Raw genomic sequence first — 7322 nt, 5'->3', positions numbered from 1 at the left:
TCCGTTGATGACTGGTCACCTCTCCGTTGGTGTCGATAAACGTCGAGCTTCTCCCATTCGTCCGTTGACGTCTGGTTGTATTTCTCTCTCCCATTCATCCGTTGATGTTTGGCCACCTCTCTGTTGGTGTCGATAAACGTCGAGCTTCTCCCATTCGTCCGTTGACGTCTGGTTGTATTTCTCTCTCTCTCATTCATCCGTTGATGTCTGGCCACCTCTCCGTTGGTGTCGATAAACGTCGAGCTTCTCCCGTTCGTCTGTTGACGTCTGGTCGAGTTTTCCCAGTTCATCCGTTGATGTCTGGTCACCTCTCCGTTGGTATCGGTAAACGTTGAGTTTTTACCATTCGTCCGTTGACGTTTGGTTGTATCTCTTTCTCCCGGTTCATCCGTTGATGACTGGTCACCTCTCCGTTGGTGTCGATAAACGTCGAGCTTTTTCCCAGTTCATCCGTTGATGTCTGGTCACCTCTCCGTTGGTGTCGATAAACGTCGAGCTTCTTCCCATTCATCCGTTGATGTCTGGATGTATCCTTTTCCATTCATAAAAATCAAAATCCCCGGTGATAAATATCAGATCCCAGTGGAAGTTACCATTGGTGAACATTCTTTTCTTGGATCCCCGCAGAGTGCAAATTTCTATGGTTCTTTGGTATTCAATCCCTGTTTACCTTGAAGGTCTGACAGCCGTTGCTCTCATCCGTTCAGGTTCCCAGTTGATTGAATAGGGGCAGCTGTAGCACCTCAAATTTGCACCCCCCATTCATTCATTCATTTCATTTTTAGGTCATTGACATTGCATTAACATTGCATAGTACCTTGCATTTCATCAGTCAAGACTGGCATCAGGAGAATTCATCTGTGCAAAAGAGCAAGCATTTCCATGAGAAAAAGGCCCTATGGTTGTTCTAGAGAGCTTACATGACCCAAGGATCATTTTGAAGCAACTTGGCCAGGTGTTGAAAGCTCAAAGTCCACAGTGCATGACCAAGTCATCTGAGGCCCATAAAAGTCAACTGCAAGTCAACTGAGGGCTAGGAGGTGGAGCGATGATTTCCAACACCTCAGTCATGTTCAAACAAGTCTCATTTGACATTTCAAACACTCACATTGAAGAATTTGAAGTCAAGTCAAGAATTTCCCAAAATAGCAAGTGACCTATAATTTGAAATTTCCAAAAATGGAAAGGTTTTGGACCAACTTCAACTCAATCTTACATCATCAAGAAAGCTTCAAATGAAATTTTGTCCAACATGAAAGTTGAATATCTTTCTCTCCCATTTCCAAAAATTCCAAGATCATGGATTTATGATGTGTGGTTGAGGAGATATGATCCAATCATGGCAAAGTGTGCATAAAAATTCAAATGGGCATAACTTTTGAACCAAGGCTCCAATTTTGGTGGTTCTTTTTGCATTTTGTTCATCATAACATGTAGTTTCCAAAACATCCATTACATGGCATGAATTCCACTTGCATGATCATGTGCTCACTCATGAAGTTTTTTGAAGGAAATTTCATAAAATCAATTGGATGATTATATGCATAAAATATCAATCCTAAAGCTTGCATGGGCCTTGTTTAAGTGGTTTTGGGTCAGAGTTGAGCACTGTTCACGCATGCATGAAGTGCATGAGGTGAAAATCTAATTTTGTACATACACCTCATAAGTTGCTAATCTCAATTGCATTTGGCTTAAACAGGTTTTCAGCATCATTAGCAAGGGCTATATAATGTTAATCACAACTGCTTTCATCATTAACTACAGTTTTCAGATCTAGATCCAAATTCAATCAAATTTTTCTCTCAAAATATTTTCCAATTTCTTCACACAAAAGCCATTTCTATTGATGGATTCATGATGAGGAAGCATTTCTGAGCAAGTTTGAACGTGGATTTAAGAGAATTCGTGCCATATTTGTCCATACTTGAAGCTTGAAGGTTCAATGGAGTTTGCAAATTGAGCTAAATTCGTGCGTGCTGGAGCATTCAATTCATCATCAATCACTTCAACAAGCATTGTAGAAGAGGTTTGAGCCTGTTTGTTTGGAGTCTGACGTAAGTCCAGCGATTGGCAGTCGGTTTCCTGTGTGGTTTTGTTTAGCGTGCGTTAGCCGAGCTACGAGTGCTCTGATTCTTCTCCGGTCAGAGAAGATACATATGCATAGGATACGACATCCTAGCGAGCACGTTTCCCCTGTCCCCGAACTACGTCGACTCTGATGTCTGTGCCTGACAGACTACGTAGGCCCAGGATGCGATATCCTGCCGAGTCCCATTTCTTCTGTCTTTCGTCTGTGTTTCCTTCCAGCCTTGTGCAGTGTTTGAGCAGTTTTTAGCAACCTTTCTTCTATTCTTTCTGAGCGTGGATCCCGTCGAGTACGACGGATGCGTAGGGGTGCTAATACCTTCCCTTCGCATAACCGACTCTCGATCCCATCTCTCTCTGGTCGCGAGACCATGTCTTTTCCAGATTTACTTCGAGCGTTTCCTTTCCCTCCTTTGGGATAAATAACGCACGGTGGCGGCTCTGTTGTTTCTTTTCCCGCCGGTTTTTCGCGTAATGCGACAGCTGGCGACTCTGCTGGGGACTAAAGAGAAGTTGACCTCTTACTGGTCCATCTTCCCTAAGCGAGTCAGTCCTAGCGCTCTTTAGGATAGGGTTGGTTGCTTTTACTGCTTTATTTATTGCATTTATGATTATGATGTGATTGTATATGTGCGTATATGTTTGCATGCATCAGTTATCATTGTGCTGGCTGTGTCTCTGTTTCTCTGTTGGGTGGGAGTCACAAGAGGTAAAAGGCCCAATACCCAGGCTATGAGTGAACTCTAGGACACCTAGGAATAGAGTGATTCATGGGAAGCGGGTGGTATTGCGCCACTTAGCGGAACATGATATCACGAGCAGTTCAGACTCTGATGGGGTATTATCGTTACATACATCTGGTGTGTACATGATGATATTCTATGAAAGGGTTGTTTATCCTGCGTTTCTCTTGACCTTACCCTGGCCTAGATGACACCCGTGAGTGGGGAGGGAATGAATCATTTGCAGGTACTGATGGTGACTATGGTTCAGATGGACTTATGGATATCTATCTCTGAGACGCTAGAATGCTGTCCGTGATATCTATCGGCGGGTTCCGTTTATTTCGGATCCCCGGGTTGAATTTGAGGATAATTGTTCAGAGGATCCGGTTGTCATCCGTTCAGTGGATTTCCTCGATGATGGTGATATATTCCCCGGTTTCGTTTATTTCGGAATTCCCCAAGTTGGATTTATGGTTACTCGGGCCCTCAGATGATGGTAATCCTGCGTTTCTCTTGACCTTACCCTGGCCTAGATGACACCCGTGAGTGGGGAGGGAATGAATCATTTGCAGGTACTGATGGTGACTATGGTTCAGATGGACTTATGGATATCTATCTCTGAGACGCTAGAATGCTGTCCGTGATATCTATCGGCGGGTTCCGTTTATTTCGGATCCCCGGGTTGAATTTGAGGATAATTGTTCAGAGGATCCGGTTGTCATCCGTTCAGTGGATTTCCTCGATGATGGTGATATATTCCCCGGTTCCGTTTATTTCGGAATTCCCCAAGTTGGATTTATGGTTACTCGGGCCCTCAGATGATGGTAATCAGTTCAGAGACCGGTTCAGTACAGTTGATCCTCAGATGACTTGGAAGATGGCACAGTGACCTGCCTGCATGCATTTGCATCATTCCCATTTCGCATCCATCTGCATTTAACCCATGTCTATCCATACTCAGGGTCCATTTTTTGATTAAGATTCTGGTCGAGAGACATCCAGATGTCAGAATGTTGTTGATGAAATATTATCCGTCTCAATGAAACCAGAATCAAAGGACAATGCCTCATACAGATAGACATTGCATGTGTGAGTCATATTAACCTGTTTGCTGTTTTGTAGGTGTCAGTATCTAACTAGTGCACCTAGCTCTCCCGCTCAGACATCCTGCCATACCCGACAAATCCAAGCTGATGGATCCACCCAACGCCGACATTCTCGAATTGAAAGAGATGATGGGGGAGTTGTTCAAAGTCGTGCAAGGGCTCGCCTTGGGGCAGAAAGCAATTGCTGAGAGGTTGGATAGGATTGAAAGCTGGATGATAAAGGAGAAAGTTCAGGGAAAGGCTCCGTCATCCGTAGTAAAGAAGCCCTCTGGCAATGGTCAGCTCAAGAAGGAGGTTGAATTAGGTGGTGTGCAAGCCAAGAAAGAACGCGGTAAGGATCGTTACCACCCTTATGCTGCCACTGTAACCACTCCTGGTTGTAATCCACCTGTACGACAGCAACAACCGCCACCTCGACAGAAAGCACAGAAAGCTAAGGGCCAAGTGAAGAAGGGGGCGACGAATCGTCAGTTTGATAAGCCACCCGTGACTTATACCCTTTTGTTCAAGAGGTTGAGGGATCTTGGGTTTGTTCGGCCGAGGATATTGGTTCCTGTAGAACTGCATCAGAGGCCTGCAAACTATGACGAGAATGCCAAGTGTGAGTTCCATTCTGGGGCACCAGGACATAACATTGAGGGTTGTAGAGCTTTTAAGCATGCCGTCCAGGACATGGTGGATTCTAAGGCCATCAGTTTGGCGCCAACACTGAATGTTAACGCTAACCCCGTGCCAGGTTCCGTGGGGGTGAAGGTGATGTCAAAGGACAAGAGAGGAATAGAGGTGCCTGAGGGGGATCAGTTAAAAACTCCAATGTCTATGGTCCCAAAACATCTGATGAAGAGAGGAGCTTTCCCTAGTGTTGATAACTGTTGTGCGGCCGTTGCCACAAAGGGGTATGTAGTGATGGGGGAAACGATCCAGAGAATGATGGAGTAGAAATGGACGGTGAAAAATTTGAAACACCAAGTCAGGCAGTTGAAACCGTCAAGGTAGAGGATGCCATTCTAGCTGAGAAAGAGAGGAAGCTGTCCATTTCTTCTTACAAACAGACCATGGAAGTGTTGAAGAGCGGAGAAGCCCTAGGCTGGGGAAAGATCATAGACATTGTGGTGAAAGCGGATATGTTCGGGATTGGCTATCAGCCAGACCAAGACTCGTCTAGACAAAACAGAGGACGTCATCAACCGTTCACATTCGTCAGTGCCGGAATGCTGGATCCGGGTCATGCCTATACAGTGGGTGAAGAGATTGACTGTGACCGCGAGCTTGAGTCGTGGATAAAGTCGTGCGTACCAGGGAACTGGAAGGCCTCAAAGATCATCACTGTCACTCATCATGAAGAGTAGTATTTCTGTTTTTCAATTCTGTTTGCATGAAAGCCATACGTTTTGCCCGAAACGTAATGGTTAATTGTAAGGGCCATCTCATGTGTTTCATTGTGCAACATTTTGCATCATTAATAAATGGATGTTTTTGTGATTAAAAGCGGTGTTCCCTGTCTTTCATTTATTTTTCAGTTTAAAAAAATAAAAATGGCAATGTTTATTTTCATTCTTCTTTCCTTTTGATTTGTCTTGTTCCGACCTCAAAAGTGACTATCCTCCTGATCTCATTGATAACGATTCAGTTACACCTTTGTATGACTTCGACAATCCGATCTATCATGCCAAAGAATAAGGCGAAGAAGATTCTAATCTGCTGGCATTAGCCAGACTGTTGAAACAAGAGGAGAAGGTGATTCAACCGCACGAGGAGCGATTGTTATTCCAGGCACCGCCGAGGTCAGAAAGGAAGTGAAAGTTGGGGCCGCTTCAGGGGCTAATATAAAGAGCAGAATGGTAGCACTGTTAAAAGAGCATGTGGATACCTTCGCCTGGTCGTATCTGGATATGCAGGGTCGGATATCGATGTCGTTGTGCACAAGCTACCATTGAGAGAAGACTGTCCTCTGGTGAAGCAGAACGCCGGTGCCACGTATCAGAGTGACTTTGTTTCATGATATGATTCATCGTGGAATCAAATGCTATGTTGATGACATGATAGCAAAGTCCCAAGCAGAAGAAGGGAATCCGGTAGACCGGGGCAAGTTGTTTGACCGGATCGAGACAACTCAGACTGAGGTTGAGTCCGAATTAGTGCACTTGTGGAGTGCTGTCCGGTAAACTGCTGAGGTTTATTGTGAGCGGATAAGAGGAATCGAGGTCGATCCTGCTAAAAAAAAAAAGAAAAAAAAATAGATATAAAGAAGAAAAAGCAATACGAGAAATGCCTGAACCGAAAACAAAAGAAGGTTCGTGGTTTTTTAGATAGATTGAATTGCATTTCACGGTTCATATCTCATCTAATAGCCACGTGTGAACCCACTCAAGCTGTTGGAAAAAAGAGAGATCAAACGGTCAGGTAGAATAATGATTGCCAAGGGGCATTTGAAAGATAAAAGAATAAGTTGCAGGAACCTCTAATTCCGATGCCTCCTGTGGAAGGAACAACTGTTAATCTGGTACTTGACGGCCCTCGAGGGGTCTATGAGGTGCGTATTGTGTCAGCACGACGAGTCTGGTCGAAAAGAGCATGCAATTTACCTTAGCAAAAAGTTTATCGACTGTGAAACAATACATTCACTGCTCGAGAAAACTTGCTGTACTTTGGCATAGGCTGCTCGCCGACTGAGACAGTATATGCTGGTTCATACCACTTTGTGGATGTCCAAGATGGATCCGATCAAGTATGTGTTTGAGAAGCTAGCATTGACCGGACGGGTTGCGAGATGGTAAATAATTTCGGTTGATGTTGGTATTCAGTATACCTCTCAGAAAGCAATCGAGGGGAGTGTATTGTCCGATCACCTCGCCCAGCAACCCATTGAGGATTATCAACCAAGGAAGTTGGAGTTCCCTGATGAGGACATCTCGAGGTGCTCAAATCGAAAGATTCTGAGGAACCGATCCCGGAGGAGGGGCCTGACCCTGAATCCGAACGGATTCTGATGTCTGATGGGGGGAGGTTAATGTGGATGAGTTAGTGCCGTTTTGGTTACGCCAAAAAGACCCCACATTCCTTTTGTTGCCCGGATAACATTTGAATGCACCAACAATGGTGGCTGAGTACGAAGCTTGTATCCTGGGTATCGATCTTCGGTGCGTACGTCCACTGGGGCAACGCCGCGCTCGCTCGTGTATGGAATAGAAGTGGTATTACTTACTGAGGTCTAGATCCCATTGTGGAGAATCCTGATGGATGAGAAATTAGAGAGGGCTGAGTGGATAAGGACTCGGTATGACGCGTTGAGCCTGATTGAGAAAAAGGGGCTGACAATTATTTGTCATGAGCAGTTGTACCCAGTGAATGAAGCGTGTTGTTAACCGAGAAGTGCGACCTCGTACGTACCACGTGGGAAAGC

Source organism: Lathyrus oleraceus, chromosome 4 (genome assembly GCF_024323335.1).
Source record: "Lathyrus oleraceus cultivar Zhongwan6 chromosome 4, CAAS_Psat_ZW6_1.0, whole genome shotgun sequence".
Taxonomy (NCBI): Eukaryota; Viridiplantae; Streptophyta; class Magnoliopsida; order Fabales; family Fabaceae; genus Lathyrus; species Lathyrus oleraceus.
The sequence above is the reverse complement of the archived record's forward strand: the minus strand, read 5'-3'. Positions refer to the sequence as shown.